This window comes from Lissotriton helveticus, chromosome 3_1 (assembly GCF_964261635.1).
Source record: "Lissotriton helveticus chromosome 3_1, aLisHel1.1, whole genome shotgun sequence".
NCBI classification, from domain to species: Eukaryota; Metazoa; Chordata; class Amphibia; order Caudata; family Salamandridae; genus Lissotriton; species Lissotriton helveticus.
In genome coordinates, this window is record NC_136061.1 from 1,962,889,572 (window position 1) to 1,962,904,375 (window position 14,804).

Genomic DNA, 14,804 nt, shown 5'->3' on the forward strand with positions numbered 1-14,804 from the left:
GCCCTCCTCTTTTACTTGCTTAAAATTAGGCTCTCTTTCTACCTACTTAACGAGACCAGTTTTCACATAACGCCTTGTAACACGGATACTACAGCTTGGGATACATCTTGCGGAGAGGGACCAGGGGATGTGCAGGCCTATTAGCAGGGAAAGCATCTGATGCCTTGACCATTGGCAGTGACTATTTTTACTGTTTGTTGTTTGGAGTGCGTGATGCAAGCTGCTTTCCACACAGTAGGAGCATAATAGTGCAAATCTTTCTCTAAATAAAGGGGGCATTTAGGTGGTACTTGTTGGTAATCCTCTGGCTTTCTTTTATCTGTCTTATATTCCTCACCCACCAAGTTGTTGAAGTGGCTTCCTCTGATTTTCATGCCGTTATGCATTTAATGTAAGCAGCCTAAGCTCTCTTTGTTAAATCGGTCTTTTGCCAAACAAAAAATGAAAGCGGTCATTCTCCAGATGCTTTCCCAACGCTCTGGTAATATTTTGATGAAGCTCGGATCGGAATAGCCCATTTTTGCACAGGTACAGAAAAATGTGTGTTTTTCCACTAGATCACAGCCCCCAGTGTTCAGTTGAGGACGGTACTCAAAATATAGCCTGCACTAGTTTCCACTGGAATTCCCTGCTTTGTTCACGGAGAATGTGCTGTCCCCAATTTGTGTACTGGATGAGCAGAGGATCAAACTCCCTAGGAAACGCCTGTTTTATTTTTCTATTCTGCCTTGAAGGTATTCAGAAAGTGCTGAAGAAAGTGGTTGTACAAGGATTTTTTGGTACCCCCAGTTGACCCAACCATTTCACGTTTTTGAGACATCGGAAACTGAGTCACTTGCCCCACTGATTCCCTCTCTACGGGTTCCTGATGATTCAGGAGATTTTGAGTACTGAACTTTGAGTGTTGTTGAGCCTCGCTGCACAGAACCCTGCAGGCTAGCCATTGATCATCTAGGTCTTTCAATGAGCAGTAGTGATATTCTGTGAGGTGCCAGGAACCTACAGACTCAAAGAAAGTGAATGAATACGTTCTTGTAATTTAACCTGTGGGTCATGGCAAAATGTAATCCTCTTTATAGACATTTAGTCACTTTATAGACATCTTGCTTTTGATTCAAGCGTAGACCGTCAGAATGAGTGGCCTCTTAATTCCGATGGGACCAGTAACAGCAGCGTCGCTACATAATCCTAGTAGCCTCAACAGTGTAAAGCTTTGCAAAGTGGTTTGGGAGATTTCTTTATGTTGATGAAACCCGTATTTCACAGAAAGCCATGAAATATTTCCCATATTTGGGGATTATATGTATTACATTATATGTGAGCACGGGTTAGTATGATTTTGGGGGAAGGGCAGAAGGTAGGATCAGAGGTCCCCCTGATTGCAGGTGGGGCACTGGGTGTGTCCTGGTTCATATTTCCTAGAGAGGAACATGGTCCGTTCAGAGGTGCTTTGGTGCTGTTTCTTATCTCAAGATGCTTACAAGGACCACTAATAAATTGACTGATATCTTTTGCAGTTGTCCCTCATTGCGTCTGCCACACAAACATGGAAAGCTAACCCTACTGTGGTGGTATTTAAACTTGATTCTGGGCCGGATCCATATCCCAGTCAAAAGAAACAAGATAAAGGGTTGTTAAGAGACATGTGGAACACCTGTCTTATTGATACAGTGCTCCCTTTAGCAACAATGCAGTGAAACCTGGTGTGCTTTGTAGAAATGTGAAGTGAAGTGCTGCTAAAAGCATATCTTTTTTGTTTTATCAGGTGTGCATTATGCCACACATACCTGACCTCACAGGACACCCGCCTGGCTGTATGGCATCCATTATCTCAGGCATTCCACCTGGAGTAATTGCACATCTGACTCGAGAGTTTGCTTTGGTATAGCAGCATATGTAACGTGGCCGATGATGTGACGAATGAAATACAACTTGTAAATTGCACTGTTGCTGGAAATGCATCGTGGTGCTGGGGTAGAAGCCAGTAGCTCAACTGCAGAAACTTCTAGAAAGATGGCAGTAGCTCAACTACAGAAACTTCTAGGAAGATGCTAACTTGGTTCAGAACGGCATGTGTTGGTTTAGGAATCCTTCGCAGATGGGGTACATATGACCTGGTCAAAATTAATTCCCTATACCAAGGGAGGAACGCCACCTTCCCGTTGCTATTTTCAGCCACTTAAGAATTCCTTATAGAGGTTTACTGGATATCCCAGGGAGTTTACCCCTGTGACAGTTTGTAATCACCATTTTACTAGGCACAACTTGATATTTGGGGTAAAGGACTTTACTGTCCCCTCCCAGTGAAGCAATTGCTAGGGCTGCGTGCTGAGTTGTTTTGCGTTGTATCATCAGCAAGTATAGAAAAACGCTGAATAGATCAGTGACAACTGTGAGTTTGCGAGATAACCCTGGCACAATTCCTGACCGTGGTGTGGTAAATTCTAAAGGACTCAGGTTCATAGTTGCAATTCCACTTGTAGCATGCCAACTGCGACCATAAGCTAGGTTCTACCTGACCTCGAACTACAGCTTTCATATTGATACCTATTAACCAAAGGGAATTACTCCTGGTACAATGCCATATGGAACCTTGTTGTAATGTCAACAGTACTGTGCCACAGGGGATCGTTGTATATAACTGAGTATTAAGCCTGCTGTTCCTGGCGATTGCTTTCTCGAAGTATGGCAGTGGGCTCTGAAACACGGTCCATTTCTCCTTTTGGGCATCCATCCTTTTTTGACCCGTGCTTAAATTAATAATCTAGCTCCAGAACGTGGGACTGGAATAGATCTGTTCATGGAGGCACTAGACCTCCTCTGCTGACCAAAGGCACTTGATGTGATGTCATTATTTAAGCAACAAATGGTAGGCTAAATACTAAGCCTCTCGCCTTAGTGATAAGGAGAAGAAATTCCAGGAGATGTCTCATGGCTCAATATTACAGTTAATAGTGCAAGTCACATCTGAATATAGTAGTCCAATGTGAGGCTTTTTTTGTATAGGCATCTGTGCATGGTGAAGTTACTGTGTCATATGTAACGTTTTGTTTGTTCCCATTTTTTACCCACTGAAAAACATACACCACTGTCCCTTAATTTCATTCTAGCAATGGGTATATTAAATATTCTGAGTGGCTTGCTGATTGTCCACACAATCGTTCTACTTTGTGTAGGCTGTTGTCATACTTGGTGCTTGCTATTGTAGTAGATGTACACTATCATCTATGTTGGTACACGGTTCTCGTTGATGGTTTATTGTATTTGAGAAGTCGGTTCATGGCAGTTTAGCTATTAGGTTTTTGTATGACAATAATTAATATTCTGGAAATTGACGTTGTACGTGTGAGCAGTAACCAGTATTCAAGTTATGGGTATAGCACATGCTTTTGGACATATTGTGCTGTAGAAGTGCGCACATTAGGCACCTAGTGTCAAAATGGTGTATTATAGTTGTGGATTTACATAATTCAGATTATAGAAATACGCTAGTCTGTTATCAAGTGTTGTACGGGTGGTATGCATTAGTGGTAGGTATTCTATTACTAGTATATTAAATGCTAGCACGGATTATATTCAGATTGATTATTGTATTCTCACAATGACTATTCCATGGGTATTTTTGCATTGTAGATACGCGTAATTTAGCAAATGGCATATTTTTTGCAAGTGGTGGATGCCCACGAGTTATGTAATGTGTTACTGGAGGCTGTTCTGTGCCTGGCTCTATGTATGCCAGGAGTGAATAAAACATGTCAGAGTCGGGGATATTTGTCAGATACTTCTCAATCTTCAATTGAAACCAGTTTGCAAGGCATTGTTGTAATTTAGGGTAAAGTGAAAATATTGTTACATTTTGGGGAACGAGATTGTGAGACTACCAGGAGATTGAGTGGTGTGCCCATGTGTTTGATGTCAGCATTGTGGTACACTGGATTAACATATTATTGAAGTTTGATTATCCTCTGTTCCAGCCAGGCCTTATAATAGTATTTTCTTTAGTAGTACCAGCGAGTTTTTCAGACACACAGGCCCACATACTCATTAACTCTCTGCGTGTCATATCTGTAAGTAATAAACGCAAAGGAGAGCGACCGTTGAAAAGTGAATGCATGAAACGATACTTGATTATGTTTGCCCTGCCTTCAAGACACACACAGTCCATTCCACTGGTCAAGTGGTCAATCTTTTCAGCTCCCGCATGATCAAAGTTCTGAGAGTCGCTCGTCAGGTTCAGTCGGGCAGAAACCTCCTCTGACCTGCTGATGGAGAGGACAAGTGCCGCTATTACACACTCTGGGAGTGTCTGTGACCTCATGGACCAGCAAAGAAATCTCTTGCAACTTCTGGGTTCCTGTGATGATCTGGATTTTGTCTTGGGTTCTCTGTGCCTAATAATTTAGGTGTGCATTATCTTTTTTGTGTATGAATGTACAGTATGTTTTAGGGTCACCATGCCTAATATTTTAGGTGAACATTATCTCTTTACTGAGTGACAGTGCATTTTGTTGCTTAACGTCATCATACCTAAAAATTAGGTATGTGTTCTCTTTTTCATGTATGACTATGTACATTATGTTTTTAGCCTCTTCATACCTAATATTTCAGGTACAGAAGCTCTCTTTTGATGTAAGACTGTATACAGTAGATTTTTAATACCCTTTGGTTATCTGTATATTATTTAAACATATAACATGAAGTAGCATGCAGACTTTGTAAACAAATTCTTTCTGACTGTCTCTGTTTTGCTTCACTTTTTTATTTTACTTTTTAATTCCTTAACAACACAACTACCTCATGTACTTTTACAAGTAGTTGCATTTTCCAGTGTTCATTTTTTTTATGTCATGAGCTTTATTTTCATGCAAAGAGTACAGTGTTTTGGCTCTAGAAAACTGAAGCACTGATTAAAAAGGACCTCTGTGTTGCTCACGAAGTCCTGTGCAACAGAATTGAAACGACACACAAATGTTCTACTGGTTCTGTATGAAGGATCTGCTGAAAGGTGAATTAATTTGGTAAAAGAATTTGTTAAATAAGGAATTTTTCTAAAAATGGCAGTTGTTTTCCAGTGAACGAGAAATTTTCCTGAAAATACTAACAATGAGTTTTTCCAAAGGGAGTTGCTTTAAAATACAAATGTAAGGGACTAAAGGATAAATAAGTGAAACCGAGGCATCAGGAAGGAGCACCTACTATTTTGGCACCCCAGACCACAGCTGCAAACAGGCAGTAGTAACTCTTGAGGGTCTTTTGCCCTCACGACTTATTCAATCTCAGTTATATGGCAAAAGAATATTTGGGTTTTACTTTGGATTGTTTAAAACTTAATTGAGACATTTCTTGCTGCACCACTACCCCTGAAAGGCTAACAGTGTTGGGGCAGAATCAATCACTTGTGAGGCATTCAGTCTTTCAGAGGTAACAGTGCATGTGGCTGTAGCCACAAAACAGGTCTCTTATATTTAAAATGTAATGCTAATGTGTCTCAGCTGATGGTTTATGAAGTGTTAGATGGAATTATCTCTCAAAAAACAGTATTTTAGCTATATTTTTATCTGGGAATTTAGGCCCATCACTGAAGAGTTGGGGCAGTTGTTACTTTAGAGACATTATAACGTGGAGATGTCCTTTACTGACATCTTTATTCAAAGGAGGAAGGAGTTATGCCATTGTGCCAAACAGCTGAGTCATTCTCCAGTTACGCAACAAGATTTAATTATAATAACATATTAAAGGAATGACTTGCTAAGTACATCCATATAATATGTTGAGATATTGAAATTGATTTTGAGTATCCCGGGTCTCAAAGCTTGATATATTAGGAGAATTAAGACAATCTGATGATGAGCCAAGAGCTCTAGGGAGAATGGCTGCCAAGTGTGTTTCTTGTTTTAACCCCTTCGCTGCTAGGCCTTTTCCCCTCCTGTGCTAAGCCTTTTTTTGGCGTTTTGGGGTAGTGCGCGCTTAGGCCCCTGTAACATTTTGACCACATAAGGTATCCACGCCAAATTTGCGTCCTTTTCTTCCAACATCATGTGGATTCTAAAGGTGCCCAGGGTTTGTGGATTCCCTTGGAGGGGTCCCAGAAATGAACCGAAATATAGTGAAACTTTTGTTTTTTTCAGAAAAATGGGAAAAACGGGCTGCAAATGAAAGCCTCTAGGTTTTTCCCTGAAAATGTTATCAAAAAAGGGTTTGTGGGGCTGAAATCTCCATTTTCTCAGCTTTTAGGGAATGACAGTCTTTTGTCAGAGAACCGACATTTTTCACACAGTTTTGGCATTTTTCTGGGACATAGCCTATTTTTGCTATTTTTAGAGCTTTCCACCTCCTTCCAGTTAATGGTAGAAATGAGTTTGAAATCAATAATGGATCCTGGCAAGCTGTACATTTTCGAAAAGGAGACAAAATTCTGAATTCAGAAAGGGGTCATTTGTCTAAATCCATGAAGGTTTCTTTATAGAAACTAACAGTTAAATATTGGAATAATTGAAAATTTGTTGAAAAAAACAGCCTTTTGTCTCAACGTTTTCACCTATAACTTTTTCTAATTTTGACAGCTCTTGGAAAGCAATATACCGTTACATCCGTTAGACCTTCCTGGTTGTGGGGATATATAGGACTTGTAGTTTCACCAAGAACCCGACGAACCCAGATCCAAAAACTGAGCAGCAACTTGCAATGGTATTTTTTCATTTACTGGGTATAGAGCACTTTGTTTTGGAAAATGTATACATAGAAAAATCTGTATGAAAGACACCTATGTATTTCTGAATTGGGTACAAATTATAGAGTTCAGAAACAGTATATAATTGCACATTTTCAAAATTGGGAATACTCATACTAGCATGAGAATTATTGGTCATTTTTCAAAAAGATTTTGTTTTACGCAATGTCTTTCATTGAAAGGGAGAAATGCATGAAAGCTCAATTGGTAATAACAGTTGATTTACAAATCTGAATTACCCCAAGTCTCCCGATAAAAACGGTACCTCACTTGTGTGGGTCGGCCTTGTGCCTGCGACAGGAAACGGCGCAAAATGCAACGTGGTCACACCTCAATTTTGCAGTTACAAATTGACCCTTTTATGGCAAAGTGCCTACCTGTAGTTTTTGCACCCTAGCTCTGCTGGCACCTAGGGAAACCAAGCAAACCTATACATTTTTGAAAAGTAGACACCCAGGGGAATTCAGGATGGGGTGACTCGACTGCCTACCACCAGGTTTTGTTACCCAGAATCCCTTGCAAAGCTAAGAATTTGACAAACAAAACACATTTTCCTCACATTTCTGTGATGGAAAGTTCTGGAATCTGCGTGGATCAACAAATTTCCACCCACCCAGCGTTCCCCCAGGTCTCCCGAAAAAAATGGTACCTCACCTGCGTGGGTAGGCATAGTGGCTGCGACATGAAACAGCGCAAAACGCAAGGTGGTCGCACCTCAATTTCCCAGTGAAATCTTGCGCTTTTTGGACAAAGAGACTACCTTTTGTTTTTTAGCCTAAGCTCTGTCAGCACCTAGGGAAACCTAGCAAACCTATACATTTTTGAAAAGTAGACACCCAGGGGAATTCAGGATAGGGTGACTCGACTGCCTACCACCAGATTTTGTTACCCAGAATCCCTTGCAAAGCTAACAATTTGTAAAAAAAAAACCACATTTTCCTCACATTTCTGTGGTGGAAAGTTCTGCAATCTGCGTGGATCAACAAATTTCCACCCACCCAGCGTTCCCCCAGGTCTCCCGAAAAAAATGGTACCTCACTTGCGTGGGTAGGCATAGTGGCTGCGACATGAAACAGCGCAAAACGCAACGTGGTCGCACCTCAATTTCCCAGTGAAATCTTGTGCTTTTTGGACAAAGAGACTACCTTTTGTTTTTGAGCCCTAGCTCTGCCAGCACCTAGGGAAACCTAGCATACCTATACATTTATGAAAACTAGACACCCAGGGAAATTCAGGATGGGGTGACTCGTCTGCCTACCCCCAGGTTTTGTTACCCAGAATCCCTTGCAAACCTAAAAATTTGACAAAAAAAACACATTTTCCTCACATTTCTGTGGTGGAAAGTTCTGGAATCTGCGTGGGTCAACAAATTTCCACCCACCCAGCGTTCTCCCAGGTCTCCCGAAAGAAATGGTACCTCACTTGCGTTGTTTGGCGCAGTGGCTGCAACATGAAACAGCGCAAAACGCAATGTGGTTGCACCTCAATTTCACAGTGAAATCTTGCGCTTTTTGGACAAAGAAACTACCTTTTGTTTTTGAGTCCTAGCTCTGCCAGCACCTAGGGAAACATAGCAAACCTATACATTTTTGAAAACTAGACACCCAGGGGAATTCAGGATGGGGTGACTCGTCTGCCTACCCCCAGGTTTTGTTACCCAGAATCCCTTGCAAAGCTAAGAATTTGACAAAAAAAACACATTTTCCTCACATTTCTGTGGTGGAAAGTTCTGGAATCTGCGTGGATCAACAAATTTCCACCCACCCAGCGTTCCCCCAGGTCTCCCGAAAAAAATGGTACCTCACTTGCGTGGATAGACATAGTGGCTGCGACATGAAACAGCGCAAAACGCAACATGGTCGCACCTCAATTTCCCAGTGAAATCTTGCCCTTTTTGGACAAAAAGACTACCTTTTGTTTTTGAGCCCTAGCTCTGCCAGCACCTAATGAACCTAGCAAACCTATCCATTTTTGAAAACTAGACACCTAGGGGAATTCAGGATGGGGTGACTCGTCTGCCTACCCCCAGGGTTTGTTACCCAGAATCCCTTGCAAAGCTAAGAATTTGACAAAAAAAACACATTTTCCTCACATTTCTGTGGTGGAAAGTTCTGGAATCTGCGTGGATCAACAAATTTCTACCCACCCAGCGTTCCCCCAGGTCTCCCGAAAAAAATGGTACCTCACTTGCGTTGTTAGGCATAGTGGCTGCGACATGAAACAGCGCAAAACGCAACGTGGTTGCATCTCAATTTCACAGTGAAATCTTGCGCTTTTTGGACAAAGAGACTACCTTTTGTTTTTGAGCCCTACCTCTGCCAGCACCTAGGGAAACCTAGCAAACCTATACATTTTTGAAAACTAGACACCCAGGGGAATTCAGGATGGGGTGACTCGACTGCCTACCACCAGGTTTTGTTACCCAGAATCCCTTGCAAAGCAAAGAATTTGACCAAAAAAAACACACTTTCCACACATTTCTGTGGAGGAAAGTTCTGGAATCTGTGTGGATCAACAAATTTCTACCCACCCAGCGTTCCCCCAGGTCTCCCGAAAAAAATGGTACCTCACTTGCGTGGGTAGGCATAGTGGCTGCGACATGAAACAGCGTAAAGCGCAACATGGTCGCACCTCAATTTCCCAGTGAAATCTTGCCCTTTTTGGACAAAAAGACTACTTTTTCTTTTTGAGCCCCAGCTCTGCCAGCACCTAGGGAAACCTAGCAAACCTATACATTTTTTAAACCTAGACACGGGGAATTCAGGATGGGGTGACTCGTCTGCCTACCCCCAGGATTTGTTACCCAAAATCCTGTGCAAAGCTAAGATTTTGACAAAAAAAAAAACATTTTCCTCACATTTCTGTGGTGGAAAGTTCTGGAATCTGCGTGGATCAACAAATTTCCACCCACCCAGCGTTCCCCCAGGTCTCCCGAAAAAAATGGTACCTCACTTGAGTGGGTAGGCATAGTGGCTGCGACATGAAACAGCTCAAAACGCAACATGGTCGCACCTCAATTTCCCAGTGAAATCTTGCCCTTTTTGGACAAAAAGACTACCTTTTGTTTTTGAGCCCTAGCTCTGCCAGCACCTAGGGAAACCTAGCAAACCTATACATTTTTGAAAACTAGACACCCAGGGGAATTCAGGATGGGGTGACTCGACTGCCTACCACCAGGTTTTGTTACCCAGAATCCCTTGCAAAGCTAAGAATTTGACAAACAAAAACACATTTTCCTCACATTTCTGTGGTGGAAAGTTCTGGAATCTGCGTGGATCAACAAATTTCCACCCACCCAGCGTTCCCCCCGGTCTCCTGAACAAAATGGTACCTCACTTGAGTGGGTAGGCATAGTGGCTGCGACATGAAACAGCGCAAAACGCAACGTGGTTGCATCTCAATTTCACAGTGAAATCTTGCGCTTTTTGGACAAAGAGACTACCTTTTGTTTTTGAGCCCTACCTCTGCCAGCACCTAGGGAAACCTAGCAAACCTATACATTTTTGAAAACTAGACACCCAGGGGAATTCAGGATTGGGTGGCTCGACTGCCTACCACCAGGTTTTGTTACCTAGAATCCCTTGCAAAGCAAAGAATTTGACCAAAAAAAACACATTTTCCACACATTTCTGTGAAGGAAAGTTCTGGAATCTGTGTGGATCAACAAATTTCTACCCACCCAGCGTTCCCCCAGGTCTCCCGAAAAAAATGGTACCTCACTTGCGTTGTTAGGCATAGTGGCTGCGAGATGAAACAGCGCAAAACGCAAAGTGGTTGCATCTCAATTTCACAGTGAAATCTTGCCCTTTTTGGACAAAGAGACTACCTTTTGTTTTTGAGCCCCACCTCTGCCAGCACCTAGGGAAACCTAGCAAACCTATACATTTTTGAAAACTAGACACCCAGGGGAATTCAGGATGGCGTGACTCGACTGCCTACCACCAGGTTTTGTTACCCAGAATCCCTTGCAAAGCAAAGAATTTGACAAAAAAAACACATTTTCCACACATTTCTGTGAAGGAAAGTTCTGGAATCTGTGTGGATCAACAAATTTCTACCCACCCAGCGTTCCCCCAGGTCTCCCGAAAAAAATGGTACCTCACTTGCGTGGGTAGGCATAGTGGCTGCGACATGAAACAGCGCAAAGCGCAACATGGTCGCACCTCAATTTCCCAGTGAAATCTTGCCCTTTTTGGACAAAAAGACTACTTTTTGTTTTTGAGCCCCAGCTCTGCCAGCACCTAGGGAAACCTAGCAAACCTATACATTTTTTAAAACTAGACACCCAGGGGAATTCAGGATGGGGTGACTCGACTGCCTACCACCAGGTTTTGTTACCCAGAATCCCTTGCAAAGCTAAGAATTTGACAAAAAAAACACATTTTCCTCACATTTCTGTGGTAGAAAGTTCTGGAATCTGCGTGGATCAACAAATGTCCACCCACCCAGTGTTCCCCAAGTTCTCCCGAAAAAAATGGTACCTCACTTGCGTGGATAGGCATAGTGGCTGCAACAGGAAACGGTTCAAATCGTACGGTGGTGAATTTACAATACCCTTTTGCAAAACGACCTTGATTTTTGGGGGGGGGGGGGGCACCTGAGTTTTTGGCCCGGGGCTCAGTGGCCATCTTTCGAAACTACCAAACCCAAACAGTTCTGAAAACTAGACACCCGGGGGAGTCCAGCGAGGTATGGCCACACACCGCCAGCCAAACACCACTCCATACACACCATCAGCCAAACACCACTCCATGCACAGACAGCCAAGTACCACTCCACGAACACCACCAGCCAAGTGCCACTCCACACACACCGCCAGCCAAGCACCACTCCGTGCACAGACAGCCAAGTACCACTCCACACACACCGCCAGCCAAGCACCAGTCGGCACACACCACAAACACATTTAGAATTCTTTTTTTCAAAATAACACTAAACAAATGGAAATACCTACAAATCAGCTAACACAAATTCTAAAACTAAACACTTTGCACTAATGCCAATCCTTGAAACAAACAAAAATTTTTCACAGAATGCAGACCAAGCAATTCTCTTTACAGCTCATTAAAACTCCCAAAACTTCTTTTGCGTGTGGTACGATTTAAAACAAGCTGACAGACACAATCCAGGCTTAGAAGGACAGTCAGGACAGTATATACGAGACTCCTTCCGCACGCCTCTTCGCCAACAGACTCTGCATCTTCTAGTCGGAAAGTCTCTTGCGGTAGTGGGAGGAATAGATTCAGGAAAGTGGCGATCTATCAATCTAGCCACATCCTCCACCACTCCAAAGCTAGGAACACTTGCCTGCTCCACAAGTACAAGGCTGCCTATTATAGACTCCTGAAACTTAACAAAAGGCATCTTCGTCTCAGGACAAGACTTCTGGTACACAACAAAAGCATTAAAGGATGCCAAGTGGAACAGATGGATAGCCAACTTCTTGTACCAAACGTAAGCCTTTCGAAGAGCAGCATAAGGTTCCAACCTCTGATCTACTCTGTCAACACCACCCATGAACTTATTGTAAGCTAAAATGCACACAGGTTTGCGCACTTCAGCACCCTGACCCCAAACAGGCACAGGTTCTGTACTTTCATCGTGGATAGTAGTCAGCATGTACACATCTCTCTTGTCTGAAAACTTCACAGCTAGAAGCTCCCAACATCGCAATGCAGTAGACTGTCCCCGCACAAGCCTTTTGCAAACAAGTTCCTTTGGGAAACCTTTACGGTTACTGCGCATTGTGCCACAAGCAACAGTGCCCACTTTGGCCAACTCCTTGAACAACCGCACACCAGTGTAGAAGTTATCTACATATAAATGATGGCCTTTGTTAAATAATCCTCTACCTAGTTCCCACACAATTTTCTCAGTCACTCCAAAAGTAGAAGGACAACCAGGAGGGTTAATGCTGGACTCCTTACCAGTGTACACCCTGAAATTGTAGACATATCCAGTCTCACTGTCACACAGCATATACAGTTTGATTCCATAGCGTGCCCTCTTACTAGGAATGTATTGCCTAAAAACCAAGCGGCCCTTGAACAATAGCAAAGACTCATCCACTGCAATTTCTTTACCAGGTTTCAAAGATCTCAGAAAAACGATCAACAAAGTGATCAAGGACAGGCCGAATTTTAAACAAACGGTCACAATCAGGGTGATCGTGTGGCAATGCTAAACCATTATCAACAAAATGCATCATCCGAAGAAGAAGCATATACCGATCACGACTTATGACTGCTGGAAATATAGCTGTTGCCATCAAGGGACTAGTGGACCAATATGAAGACATTGATGGCTTCCTTAGCAAACCCATCAAAAAAGTTAATCCCAAAAACTTCTTATCTCTTCAACATTTGTGGAAGTCCACCGGATTGCTCTAGCATGGGGCTTAAGGCTGGCACTGTTGGCCCTCAAAAATTGTTCTGCATACAAATTACTTTGATCAACAATCTCTTGCAAAAACACATCGTCAAAAAACAACTGAAAAAAATGTATTGCCAGAAAATTCTCAGTATTCACTCTACACCCAGGAACACCAGTGAACTCTGGCAATGCCGGCTGCACCATGCCAGGGGGAACCCAGAGGCCATCCCTATCAACGGGGGGAGCAGCCACCCCAGCCTGCAGCCCAGAAGCCTCTTGCTGCTGTTCACCAACGGGAAGCCTAACAGCCACAGATACTTCTGGCTGCACAACACCAACAGAAGACATAGCATCCCCAGAGGGCTCTTCCTGCACTACACCAACGGGAAGCCTAGCAGCCTGAGATGCTTCTTGCTGCACTACACCACCGGGAAACCAAGCAGGCCCAGATGCCTCTTGCCGCTCTACACCAATGGGAAGCCTAACAGCCCCAGATGCCTCTTGCTGCACTACACCAGCAGGAAGACGAAAAGCACCAGATGCCACTTGGCGCACCACAGCAATGTGAAGCCTTTTGGGCGCAGGCTCCAGCCCACATGCCTCTTGCCGACGTAAAAAGAAAGGAAACCTTGCGGCCCTAGACAGCAGCACAGATGCCTCTTGGCCCACTACCGGCACATCAATGTCCTCCTCTAGCATAGGCCCTTCATCAGCACTAGAAGAAGATTCATCATCCGATGATGATGATTCCATGCGAAGAGAAAACTCACTGCCTGAATCTTCTGCCCCTACCTCTGAGTCCGAATCGGACTCGGTCTCTGAACCATGGTCAGAGGAAGACTCAAAAAGCAAACCAAGAACCTGCTGAGCAGTAATCCTGCGACTAGCCATTACCCTTACAAAGCAAGAAGACTCCACACACAAGTAAACAACAACCTACACTGTGCAAAGTAAGAAGTAAACAAGGTAAGGCTTTCACAATACAATCCAAAACAATTTCACTCTTAACAAATATAGCTACACTCACCAGCACCTACTCTGCTGAGACACAGCAAAAAGAAATGATATCCCACTAGAAAGAAAAAAAGAAATGACAGATTAGAAAACAAAGTGCACATCAAACACTAATTCTGAAAAAGAAAAAAAAAAGAAAAAACACAGAGCCACACAAAATGCTATAAGTACAACCTTTTTCAAAAAGACAAACATCAAGGGAAAGTAGTACAAAATACATTCACTTACCAAGCACAAGCAACTACACAAGCTGCAAACAGACACGCAACCTACAACAATCCAAACAGCATAAGCATGGAACAAGACAAAAATAGAGAAGAAAAAAAAATTACTACCACATTTCACAAACAATATAACAATTAAAAAAACAACACACAAATTTGCCCCCCAAATTTACATTCGCCCAGATGGGCCATCAAATAGGGCTTAGACCATTTGGGATTAGATGTAGTTTAACATCAAGACACTGGTTAATTTTTAAATTTTTTTTTACTGCCTGACCCCTTTGGTGCCAGTCGGTCTTTTGCTCCTACCAGTACCCCCATCACACAGGGGCAGAAAGGACATTCATACACCTTTCGTACGTGTGACACATACAAAACATTCACGCCGCCAGCGCCATTCAAGGGCCCATCACTTTCACACGCCCACATATCAGACACAGCAACTACAGAAAGTGATGGACTGC